Source organism: Apium graveolens, chromosome 5, assembly GCF_009905375.1.
Source record: "Apium graveolens cultivar Ventura chromosome 5, ASM990537v1, whole genome shotgun sequence".
Lineage (NCBI taxonomy): Eukaryota > Viridiplantae > Streptophyta > Magnoliopsida > Apiales > Apiaceae > Apium > Apium graveolens.
The window spans coordinates 264,279,446-264,292,193 of NC_133651.1; the positions used below are offsets into that span (position 1 = coordinate 264,279,446).

At 35.3% G+C, this 12,748-nt stretch overlaps 2 long non-coding RNA genes across 2 annotated transcripts; both read right to left on the minus strand.

Moving 5' to 3' along the window:
* Positions 1–5,085: 5,085 nt before the first annotated feature.
* LOC141723796 (uncharacterized) lies at positions 5,086–5,981 on the minus strand. The gene is made up of 3 exons (XR_012576368.1): positions 5,852–5,981; positions 5,600–5,712; positions 5,086–5,294 (listed from the first exon to the last, which is right to left on the minus strand). It is a non-coding gene; the product is annotated as an uncharacterized LOC141723796 (long non-coding RNA).
* A 1,121-nt stretch (positions 5,982–7,102) lies between these two features.
* On the minus strand, positions 7,103–7,881 carry LOC141723897 (uncharacterized). The gene is made up of 3 exons (XR_012576392.1): positions 7,564–7,881; positions 7,334–7,416; positions 7,103–7,224 (listed from the first exon to the last, which is right to left on the minus strand). It is a non-coding gene; the product is annotated as an uncharacterized LOC141723897 (long non-coding RNA).
* Positions 7,882–12,748: the final 4,867 nt, after the last annotated feature.

Sequence of the window (12,748 nt, forward strand, 5' to 3'; positions counted from 1 at the left end):
GAATAAATGTGATTAATTAATTAATCATATTTAATAAATTAGAGAATTTATATAAATAATGATAAAATAGTTTTATTATTATTTATTTCTACTACCGGCTTAATATTGAACCTACAGGGTCACACCATAAAAAGAGAATGATTTTATGGGGGAGGAATTAATTAATAATGGCTGATAATTATTTATTTATGAAATAAATAATTAATTGGCAAATTTAATAATTAATTAAATGAGATTTAATTGATTATAAATAAATTAAGAAAAGTTCTTAATATTATTAATTAAAGGATTTAATTTTGGAAATTAAATCAAGAGAGAGAATTATTTCTAAAGTGTTTAGAAAAAGGATTAATAATTAAAAGGTGTTTTAATTATTAATGAGAATAATAAATGGAATAATAATAATAATATTTATGGGAAAATTTCAGCTGAAAATTTTGCCTATAAATATACTATTATAGACCCTATTTTTTAATCGAACCCCAAAAACCCAAAAGTTTTAGAAAACCAAATTCTCTCCACCTCCTCCTCCTCCTTAACGTCGTTTTCTTGGTGGATACTGGTGGAGTGCTTCACGTTTGAGGAGCAGCTGCTAAGGATCTCCGATCGTTGCTTTTGGATCGCATATTAAAGGTTAGTAATCGATCCCTATGTTTTTACCATGATTTATATGCTTTTATTTGGATTTTATATGTGTAAAAGTGTTTTATCGTGCCTCCGTTGCGATTAAAATCCAACAACCTTATACTCAATTTTTTCGGTATCTGGTGGATTTTCGGGAAAAAAATCAAAGTGTCCGGATTCGAATTCTAACGACCTTTACATACACTCATTTACTTTATGGAATACTAATACGATCTTAGAATTTCCATAACAGTACTCCTATATAGCGTGGTCTGATAATTTTCCTTAATCAGCATCATCAGCAAAAAGTTACTATTCATCCGTGTTTCAAAAATTCCAAAAATTGGGGTTATTACAGTCTCCCCTCCTTAAAAGGATTCCGTCCCGGAATCAGATAGAAAATGAATAGGGATACTTTCTTAGCATTGCACTTTCTAACTCTCAAGTCAATTTTCCATATTGTGGTTCTACCACCAAACTCTGACTAGTTTGATAACCCTTCTCCTAAGCACTTGCTCCTTTTCGATCTATATCCCTTCCTGGTTGCTCCATATAGGTTACTTCTGGTTGCATGTCTATGCGCTCATATGCCCCTATTTGTCTGGCATCCGGATTACACTTCCTTAACATTGATACGTGGAACATGTTATGAACTTGCTACAGGTTCGGGGGTAGGGCTAGCTCATATGCTAACTTCCCAATACGTCTTAATATCTCCAAGGGTCTAATAAATCGTGGACTTAAACTTTCCTTTCTTTCCAACCCTCATCAATCCTTTTCAAGGGAATACTTTTAACAATATAAGGTTCCCTCCTTCATACTCTTTATCCTTTCGGGCCATACCGGTGTACTTCTCCAGTCGATTTTGGACTTCTACTAGCCGTCCTCTGATTAGATCTACTATGTCCTTGGTTAATTGGACTACTTTGGACATGAGCATATTGCGCTCTCCAACTTCATTCCGATACAAGGGAGATCGACATCTCTTTCTGTATAAGGCCTCGTAAGACGACATTCTGACACTGTCATATCATCCATCGTCGTAAGAAAACTCGATACGTGCTAAGTGATCATTCCAAATTCTTTCAAGTCTATCGCACAGACTCTCATCATAGCTTCTTGCGCTATAGGTTTTGCTTCTCAATACCCACTCTTTTCCCGTCCGTAATCGTTACTATCTTCCGTACCTAATACTATACTGGTTACACTTTAGTTTGTTAGCGTTCTATAAACTTTTGACAATTACGTCAACCTTAGTATCACGAACGCGTTAGATTCGGAATACCACCACACTGATACTACTTCCTTTCTAGCTGCTTCCATCTTCGAAAGCTTGATCCATCGTATAGAAGTAAAAGATTTTATTGAGAGATCACTATGATCATGAACACTTGTTACATCACATAGTTAGTACAGAAGGTGGCCAGCCTTTAGTACTTGACAAGCAATTAAACAATAGACGGTATCCTACTAGGCTTCTATCACACAGATAGATAGTCATTGGGCAATACCTCCCCTTCTGGAAGGGTTGTTCTTCTCAGCTTATACAAAATGAAAAGGAGAGAAAAGAACGAATTTAAGAGAATTATATAAAAAAAATTATACTACCACAAAATATCTGGCTTGAAATCTACCTCTGAACTATAGAGGTTTATCAAAGGAGAATGAAACATAAGTATCTATATCAATATCCAGTATTATCGCATCGCAATTCACGTGCCTGAATATTTTTGCTATTCCGTCCATCATTCTATGAACCCATTCTCTTGCTCGAGCTTTTAAACAATCACCGGAATGCGTTACAGGGCTTGTAACGCGTTCCTGCACTACAAGAAAAAAGTCCATAGACATCGGTTTTTGGCCGATGTCTATGCTGTTTAGCAACCGATGTTGATGTCGGTGATGTCTATTCTAGACATCGGCCATAACCCGATGTCTATACTGGCTTAGACATCATTTCTTGCAAAAAAGCTGATGTCCATGCATTGTTTTTTTACAAAAATGTTAGAAATAAATAATTTAATAAATAAATTACACCTATTACAACAGATTAAACATATAATGAGCTATGTTTTTTTCCACATAGACATCGAATATTTTCATTTATGTGATGTAAAATCAGATATTAAACATCAATTTCTTTACTAAAAGGTGATGTCTATATTGGCATATAGACATCAGTTTTATCCCAAATAAAGTGATATCTATGTTCAATTTAGACTTGAACATGTCATTCTTTGACATCGGTTGCTTATCTAAAAGCGATGTACATTAAATTTTTTGACATCAATTTTTCTTCTTTAAAAGTGATGTCTATATTGTCACATAGATATCAGTTTTATCTCACAAAAACTAATTTGTATTTTATTGTTGACATCAATTTTTACACAATAAAAGTGATGTATATTTAGTTATTACACTACTTACACAATACAAAAAAATCAAATTATTTTTACACCAAAATAACAACCAAATATTATCATTCTCACATTAATGAGTAAAACAAATATGACTTGCATATTCATATTCTATTAAAACCAAATTGTTAATACATTGATCTGTAAAAATATTTCGAGTTTAAATTATAGCTTCTAAATGTTGTTAGAGGCAGTACATGACCCGACTCAGTGTATTCTTCTCTGATCGAACGAATCTACCTCGCGATCATCAACTGCACAAACATATGAAACATTCACTTTATCATATCAAATGACACAAAATATTGTAAAGTTTGAACACTAGTTGAAGATTTAAGAGTGGAAAAGGTAGAACATACTTCCTCAGGAGGTTTTGAGCGGTCAAATGTCGACATATACACTTCAGCAGCTAAATCATATGCCGTCTGACATTCAGCTTCCTCTTCACTATGCAGAACTTACATAGTTCAAACAGATTTTAGACAGCATACCACTTAATATGAGCTCCTAGAAGAAAATCTAATATGCAGCAGCAGAAGATACACTTTACTTGAATGAATACACGCATAAATACAATCACAAACACAAAAATATTGGAAACCTTTTCAGAAGTTTCTTGTTCACTTTTCTCATCTCCAGCCGATAAAAATTAGAGCCACATCGATTTTGGCTTTATATCAATGGTAGGAAATCCGTTTCTAGTAATCACTATTGTAACACTTTTGACTTTGGAGTTAAATTAATATATAGAGTTTCATGCACTAAAAAAAGGTTCATTCACTAACGATCCAACCAGGCTGACCTTCATAAGTCCCCTGTAATAAAATTAGTTTTAAACTATTTCAGGTTATCATCATGACTGGTTCAAAAAGCATATCTGAGACACTAACATGGGCCGTGTCATTACTACTTAACAATCCAACTTCCCTAAACTTAGCTAAAGAGGAGCTGGACCGCAATGTGGTAAGTGGCAAATGGGTTGAAGAATCAGATATGAAGAACTTAACATATCTACAAGCCATAGTAAAGGAAACACCGCGTTTATATCCACCAGGGCCCTTATCATATAGCATATTAGCATGTGGTTTTGATTAGTGATCTTACCTTCTGCTTCTTCAAGTCATGACCCCCTTGTACTTTCTACTACTTTATAATTAAATTATTATTATATTAACTGTTTATCCGTGACGTGATCATGTATACACACCAAACACTAAATTTTATATATTTAATTATATTTATATATTTAATTATATTTGATTGCCTCTTACTTTTTAATAATGATGACATCGCTCATATATAAAATTTTCACCAATCAAATAGAAGGAAATATAACTTGTAGTCTGCAATTCATGGCTTCCTGATGTTCATACAGACACACATTGGACACACCGTCTAAAAACAATTGTTAATGATGCATCTGTTCGTATTCAAGACATGCAATAAACATCACCATGACTAATTATGTTCTAGAAAAGAGACGCCTCATATTAATTGTATCACAAAACATGTCACATATAAATTAGGCAGATATAGTTAAATTACCTTCACATTTAAGTGGCCTGTATATGACTGAAGAGGACAATCAAGGACCCAAGATGTGCTCATTGATAAATCCCAAAGCTTCAATATGTTATTCGTGGACGCATACATTGACTTTGGTTTTTATGGTACCAATATGTGCTCCCTGCAATAGCAACACATGTAAGACAGACAACTTATTATACATCCAAATTATTCCATTGAATAGGTAATTAGATTATTGCAGTACATTTAATTTTAAAGATGACATTCACCATGAGAAAAAATATAATTGCCTGATTGATATTCCAGAGCTTCACTGAACCATCATCACTCCCACTGGCCAACATTATTGGATCTTTCATTGCCAAGGACACTTGACTTCTTGTAACATCCCATGTATGATAAATAAGCAAATAGATTATATCTTAAACAAAAGCAATTTAACAATATAAGCTTATAAGCATATAAGATTTAAGGACTACCTGCACTACTCCTTCAAAGTTACTTGAAGCAATCTGGCTTATTACAAATACCAAATACTTTTGATGATTATTTTGGTTTGAGGGATCTTGAGAATTCCGTATAACATAATTCCAGTGAATTGGGGATTCTCCAATGGGAACTTTGGAGCCATAGTAGAATGAAAGCAACATTGCACCTCCTACATAGATTATAGTTCATATAACTTTCGCTTGCCCTGCTCTACTCTTGATTGCAACACTCTCTATTCTACATAACACAAAAATTGATAAACAAAATAATCAGGGGTACAATCATGTGGAGATGTAAACAGGTGTCACATAGATCAACTGCAAAGCAGTAGAAAATATTCAAAACTTTGAAATGCGTATTTGGAACATACACATCGGATGATAAGATAAAACCACCACCTTGTACTCTACGCTACTAAGAAATTTGTATCTCAGTGTGGTGTTTCGGATCAAAAAATTAAATCACAGTATAATTTTCTTGGCAAAGGGGATTTAAACCGAGCTAGCGAAGAAGATGAAACAAGAAATAAAATAATTACTGACAAGGAACAACCATGAGGAAAGTGACAGCCGGAAGTAAGTTTGTCAATGCGCAAGCTACTGTTGGTGTTGAATGTTTTAGCCCAACAAAGTATGTAATCTGGTTCAATGTCATCCTGCACAAATATATCAACACACAACTCATTGTATATTGCAAGTTTGCGACACACTGCTAAAATCTTTTAACACTATGTAGTAGTAGCTAGTTTATATATTATTAAAACAAAAGATTTGAAGTTTAGTAGGTGATGATACCCAAATATAGAAGATAAAAAAATCTGAAAGAAAATAGGTACTGTCATCCTGAGCCTTGTTTTCCTGCATTAAGATAAATAAATATATTTAAAACAATAATTAAATTATATATCATCTAACTATACTACACCTAATAAAGAAAAATTAAATGAACCATTTTCATTTAACGTTTATGTTTACCAGTTTACCTGTTCTATCTGTCAAGCATGAACTATTATTATAGAAATGAGTTGAAATGCAGAATAAGATGTTCCATACAAACATAAAGCATAACAAATACAAAACAAAACAATTTAACATGTCACAAAAGACCCAATCAGTTGTTTTAGGCCAATTAGTGTCTTCTTATACTTAAACGAAGATGAAGAAGATGCTGAACTCGAGTCGTGGCCTAACGCTTGTGATTTCAGAAATAAGACACGCTGTTAGTGTTTGGCATGATTTGACAAGGCGTAGAAGCGTAGTGATGAGGTGGGATGGTGAAGTGAGGATAATAAACACCAGCTGATGAATCAGTAATCTTTGAAGTAACGAATCCTGATGATGCTGCAGTCGAGAAGAGTGGCACTGAAGTCGCTTCAGCATAAGGTCCTTGATCACTTCACGCCCAGGGTGGCTGCGAATCAACTCCTATACTCTTCTTTATTTCTCTTCCCTGTTACATGATCACATATAGGATAGAACACATATAAAACTGAGACCAATTATACAAGGCCTTACATCGACTTGTCATGTTCAAGATGAAAGTATACCATCTTAAAAAAAACCCTGATATATGTGGGTTGCATAAGCCCTCTTCGTTCAAGAAGACAGAGGTGACTGATATTTCAGGTAATTTAAATAACTATGTGGTAAGGAGATTGACAACTTATGGGAACCTAGCTATCATTAGAATTATTGATTTTCTGCTTCAGTGTGACATAAAATTTAAGAAATTGAAGTACTAACCAGTCACTTATAGTCAAGTATAACTGGAGCAACATAATGAACAGCCATGGCAACATAATGTACATTTTATATACCTCAAAGACAGGAAGAAAACTTGAATTTACACCACTCCAGAAAGAAGGGTGGTGCTCTGGTGTATAAACTTGGCCTAGAGGCAGTTGAATGCCCATTATTGTGGAAGCAGAACTCTCCTCTTTTCGAGTGACCTTCTGCGGATGACAGAGTATTACCGATAAGCTAGCTTTGTTGAAATGTAACTAGGTATTGAACTACTAATATTTAACTTACCCTAGATTTTAAAACCTCAGGGGTTTCATCTAAATGATTCTGGAAACTTAAACTCCCAAAATCATCCATCCCTTTAGCACCATCAGGAAAATAAGGTGGAGAAATTAACAAGTTCAAATCTAGATACTGACCACTGCCTGCATATGATTTATCAACTGATTTACCAAAACATTATTATAGAAAATGTTTGATCTATCAAGCATGAACTATTATTAGGTGTAGTATAGAAAGAAATGAAGCAGTTACCTGTTCGAGCACCCATACTAGAAGTTCTATCTCGGTCCATGGACTGGCCTCTAGCCACCATCATCCAAAGCACAAAAAAGGAACTGCATTAACATCAGGCATACCATTATATCATTATTACTTTAAAAAGGCTCCTTATAACAAATATTATAATTTAAAAATAAAACCCTTATTTAAAATTAGGGTTCCAATTTTCAGAAAACCCCCTTTACAAATGCTTACATACTCACCAATTCGAGTTTCGAAACTCCAAATCAATATCATTTCAGTTCGAGCTTCAAACTCCCAACCAATATCGTGTTGTCAGAGATCAATAAATTTCGAGCTTACAATTCGAGTTACCCATTCGAGATGAAACAACCAAATCGAGAGAGGTTAAAGTCGAGAGAGACCAGAGGAGAGAGGTAAGGAGAGGACAGAGAAGAGATGGTTGAGAGTAGAGATAACGTTGCAGATATGAGAGTTGAGACTTGAGAGAGAGAGAGAGAGAGACAGCCAGAGAGGTGAGGGTCGAGAAGAGACCAGAGAAGAGATAAAATATATTTTACTTATTTTGTTTGTTTAATCACAAGATAGTGAAAAAAAGAGGGGGAACAAAAATTTAGCTGAGGCGGTATCATTTGGTAAGTAAGCGGGGAAAATTTTAACAAGTAGGGGAAAATAATTTGAAGTGCCGCGCTTTGAATTTTTTCAGTATTTAAGACATCGGTCTGTTAAGGAAGTGATGTGTTAATAATACAAAGACATCACATTAATGCGGGATGATGTTAATGAAGTTTTTAACAACAGTGGCATGAATGACTGATGTCTAATGTGTGATGTCTATTATCTTTTTTCTTGTAGTGCTGTAATGCGTTACAGCCCGACTGTTTACATTAAAATTGATTTTCTGGGAGTTTCGTAACTCCGTTTTAGGCGTGCAATATACCGTTGGATTCGTTTTTCCGAGACGGATCTAATGGAGTGATCAATTTTAGTTTATATAAAAGTTTTGAACTGTTTATATTTCCGAAAGTGTTTTAAAGCTGTTTTTAACTGTTTTTAATTGCTTTTAAATGCTTCATGTGATACATAGAGATGTATAATGCTTAGACTAATGTGCTAGATGATATAACATGCCTACATTGATGTTTATTCATGTTGATATATGTGATATATGCTTAGTTTATCATGCGATGATAGATTTAGGTGAACTTAAATGAACATAAGGCGTTTGTTAGACAACCTAGTATAGTGAAATTGTTTCATAACCTTAAGAATAATATTATGAATACAATCATGTGATTCTTGTGTTTATGAAACACGTAATTGAATATGAATTTTCGATATGAGAGAAAGGATGATTCTGTCAACAACAGATTTCTATCTGTAAGAAAGGGTTATGAAGTGACGCCTCTTGACAATGCTCCACCCGATCTGGGAATCATCTGATTATTGATTATTGATTTGAAATATTTAATTTAAAAGGAAGAATATCTTTATAATATGATTATGATTGTAATGTAATATAATCCCTCTAAAATTAAATAATATCAAGTAGTAATTGGCCAATGATACAACGGGCTTGTGTCGGTCATAGCCTTCCAACATGATAGAAAAGTAGTTCTTATTTTTAAATCATTGTCGTTTCGTGCCACAGCCAAGGGCTTTGATTTCGAAATAAGAAATACTTGTCTATTACATAGAGATGTGTACATTGAATAAGAATCCAAAGGTCGTTACGTGCCCTAGCCGTGGGCCTTTGGGGACTGATTCAATTGTACGGAATGTTGGGTTAGACTTGACTTAGAATATTGAGTTTGTCGTGCCACAGCCGTGACTCAATTATTCAAGAGGCTAAAGTTTGATTAGGAAATAACATTAGATGTAATTGACAAGAGTTGTCTGCCTATTGAACATTACATGGCGTTTCGTGCCACAGCCGGGGTTGTGTAATGGAATTTAGGATCCCTATTCCCACTAGCATTATGAATGCTTAATTTTTCACGTAGGGGGTTGAATAAATTAGGTAAACTAGTGGGAGTCACTTATGAATAAAGACCCGATTCATATAGTGTTTTAAAATGAAATCGATTATTTGCTAAGTGTTGTTATGTGTTTATCATTAACAGATTTATAATATACATTATGTCTTCTGCACTATCACTCAGTAGCATACTGGATGCTCACAAATTGACTGGTCCTAATTATGCTGACTGGCTTCGAAACTTGAGAATTGTTCTCAGGATTAAGAAGCTGGAATACGTGATTGACTCACCTAAGCCTACTGAACCTGCTAGCGATGCGCATAATGATGAACATGTTGTGTATCGTAAGTGGATAGATGATGCAAATGTTGCTCAATGCATCATGCTAGCTTCCATGAACATTGAGCTACAGAAGCAACATGAGCATATGGATGCTCACACTATCCTCATGCATCTACAAGAGTTGTATGATGTGGCAGGGAGGACAGCTCGATATGAGATATCGAAGGAGCTGTTCGGTTGTAGGATGTCTGAGGGATCATCTGTGAATGACCATGTACTTAAGATGATCAATTTGATTGAACGTCTTGGATAACTTGGTTTTGCCATGGATGGGGAGCTGAGCCAAGACTTGGTCTTGCAATCGCTTCTGAGTTCGTTCTCGCAGTTTGTTGTGAACTTTCACATGAATAAGTTGGATGTCAGCCTGCCTGAACTCCACAACATGTTGAAGACTGCGGAATCGAATTTTCCCCCTAAGAAGAGTTCTATTCTTCTAATTGGTGAAGGTTCCAATCCTAAGAAAAGGAAGAGGAACTCTTCCAAGAAGAAGAAAGTAGGTGAAGAAAAGCCGGTTCCACCAAAAGCTGAAGACCCCAAGAGCAAAGTTGTTTGCTTTCACTGTAACAAGGTGGGGCACTGGAAGAGGAACTGCAAGGTTTACCTTGCAGAATTGAAGAAGAAGAAGGGTAGTGAGACTACCGCTTCTGATTCAGGTATGTTCATGATAGAAGTGAATATGTCATTAAATCAAATTTCTACTTGGGTATTAGATACCTCATGTGGTTCTCATATCTACAATTTGTTGCAGGGACCAAGGAGAAGTAGGACTCTTGAGGAAGAGGAGGTGATTCTACTGATGGAAATGGAGCAAGAGTTGCTGCTGTAGATGTAGAATCATTTCATTTACATAAGCCTACGGGCAAGACTATTGTTTGAAATAATTGTTATTTTGTTCCCTCGATTGTGAGGAATATTATTCCCATATTAGACTTGGATGGATTTTCATTTATTATTGAGAATAATGAATGTTCTATTCTTAGAGATAATATTCTTTATGGACGTGGTGCTTTAAATAATGGTCTGTATTAATGTGACATGATTTACTTCAGATTGAACAAACTAATAAAAGAAAAGGGATGATGAAAATCTCACTTTATAGTGGCACTGCAGTCTCCATTTAGTAGACATGGAGAGAGGACTGCAAATTTGCTAGGAATGGTACACACAGATGTGTGTGGACCAATGTCTACGCAAGCCATGGGTGGATTTTCATACTTCATTACTTTCATAGATGATAGATCTAGATTCGGATATGTGTTTGATGAAACACAAGTCTGAAGCCTTTGAAAAGTTCAAAGAGTATAAGTATGAAGTGGAGAAACAAATCAAACATAGTATTATAATTCTTCGATTTGATCGAGGTGGTGAATACTTTAATGGAGTGTTTCTAGATTATCTCAAAGTAAATGGTATAGTCTCCCAGTGGACTTCTCCAGATTGGTATCTGAAAGGAGAAATCGAACTTTGTTAGACATAGTTCGGTCTATGATGAGCTATGCAAATCTTCCAGTATTCCTATGGGGTTATGCATTGGAAACCTCAGCATATTTACTGAATAAGGTGCCTTCCAAATCTGTTCCTCAAACTCTGTATGAGATATGGAAAGAAAGGAAACCGAGTCTTAAACACGTTAAGATTTGGGGATGTCCAGCTTATGTCAAGTAAGTTGACCCAGATAAGCTGGAATATCGATCCGTAAAATGTAGTTTTGTGGGATATCCTAAAGAGACTTTAGGGTATTACTTTTGCACCGATCATCGGGTGTTTGTCTCCAGACATGCTACCTTCTTGGAAAAGGAGTTTATCCTTCAAGGAAACAGTGGGAGCAAAATTGAACTTGATGAAGTTCAAGAAGCACAAACTACTACGGATCAAGTGGAAACACCTGTTCTGACTGAACAACCTTTTGTGGAACAGCCCATTCATAGAACATGGAGAGTGTCTCGCCAACCTGAGAGGTAATATGGCCTTGTCATTGAGAATGACAATGAGTTGTCGATCATTGATGATGACGACCCTGTGACCTATAATGAGGCTATGAGTAGTGTTGACTCAGGAAAATGGCATAGTGCCATGAAATCCAGAATGGAATCTATGTATACGGTATACAACAGATAGATTATAGCAGATGGCCAGGTGGAGACCTATAAGGCCAGGCTTGTGGCAAAAGGATTCAAACAAAGGCAATGGATTGACTTTGATGAAACTTTTTACCTGTAGCCCTGTTAAATCAGTTCGGATTTTGCTTGTGATTGCTGCTTACTACGACTATGAGATCTGGCATATAGCCAGATGGTTTTCTTTCCAAGGGAAATGAAAACCTAGTGTGTAAGCTACTGCGAACCATACGTGGTTTAAAGCAAGCTTCTCGAAAGATGGAACATTCGTTTTGATGAGACAATCAAAGAGTTTGATTTTATCAAAAACGTAGATGAACCATGCTTCTACAAAAGGGTTAGTGGGAGCGCGGTAACATTTCTTATATTATATTGAATTAGAGTTGACGCACATAACAACATAGCAGACCCACTCACAAAGCTACTTTATGAAAGTCACTTTGATCGTCATAAAGACAAGATGGGTATTAGATACCAGAGTGATTGGCTTTAGTACAAGTGGGAGATTGAAAGGAATATATCCTAAGTCCAATCATGAATTAGGATTTAGGAATAACTTCCTGTGTAATCTGTTTTGATTTCATTGATATTAATAAAAGACTTGATTTGTTTTTATTACGGGCTCTATCTATTTAAGTGTTTAAATAAGATATACCATAGTTTAGAGTAAAGCTTTTTATGGATTATGATGAGATCATAATAGTGAGATCTAAAAGATGATAACTCTAAACTTAAATAGTTCCTGATCATAGGATTACTAACTGGCAATTAATAATTCGCAAAGATCGGTACATACTATGCTTGCTTCATTATGAAGGATGTCTGTTCTCATAGACATTTGTGTGGTGACACTATAGCTAGTATGTAGGTGCTTATTATAGAATAAGTTCACTGAACATGACTCGCACAGCTGAACAACTAATGGAGTTCACTCACGTGTCAGCAGTTGTTCACATAGTGATAGTTGTACAAGTATCCTTAGACTTGAG